Source organism: Chrysochloris asiatica, unplaced genomic scaffold (genome assembly GCF_000296735.1).
Source record: "Chrysochloris asiatica unplaced genomic scaffold, ChrAsi1.0 scaffold00318, whole genome shotgun sequence".
Lineage (NCBI taxonomy): Eukaryota > Metazoa > Chordata > Mammalia > Afrosoricida > Chrysochloridae > Chrysochloris > Chrysochloris asiatica.
The window spans coordinates 3,188,883-3,189,561 of record NW_006408836.1 but is presented as its reverse complement, the minus strand read 5'-3'; positions in this window follow the sequence as shown (position 1 = coordinate 3,189,561).

The window sequence follows — 679 nt, the reverse complement described above, 5'->3', positions numbered from 1 at the left end:
CCGCGGAGCGGCTGGTAGTTTCGAACCGCTGACCTTAAGGTTCGCAGCCCGATTCGTAACCACTACGCTACCAGAGCTCCTTAAGTTCTCTTTGTTAGGGCTATTATAAACAGTATTGTTCTCCTATTGCCTTTTTAGGGTTCTCTTTGTTAGTGTACAGGAATCCAATTGATTTTTGTATGTTGCTCTTATACTCTGCCACTTTGCTGAAACCTTCTATTTGTTCCATCTAGTAGCTTTCTTATGGACTCTCTGGGATTTTTCTGTGTATATGATCATACCATCTGGAATTGTTGTTGCTGTTGTTAAGTGTTGTTAAGTCAGTTCCGACTCACAGCAACCCTGTACAGGATTTCTGAGAAGTGGCAGGTGGGCATGAACCATCAACCTTGTGTAGTTAGTAGTCTAGTGCTTATCCTACAATGCAACACCAGGACTTATCATCTGTGAATTGTTGCTGTTGTTGTTATGTGCTGTTGAGTCAGTTTTTACTCATATTGACCCTGTATAGGGTTTCTGAGGAGTGGCTGGTGGATTTAAACCTCTAGCCTTGTGGATTAAACTGAACTGCAGTCCAGTGCTCATCTGAAAGTGCCACACCAAGACTATGAATGTTGTTGCTGTTGAGTGCCGCCAAGTTGGTTCCAACTCATAGTGACCCTGCATAGAGTTTCTGAGG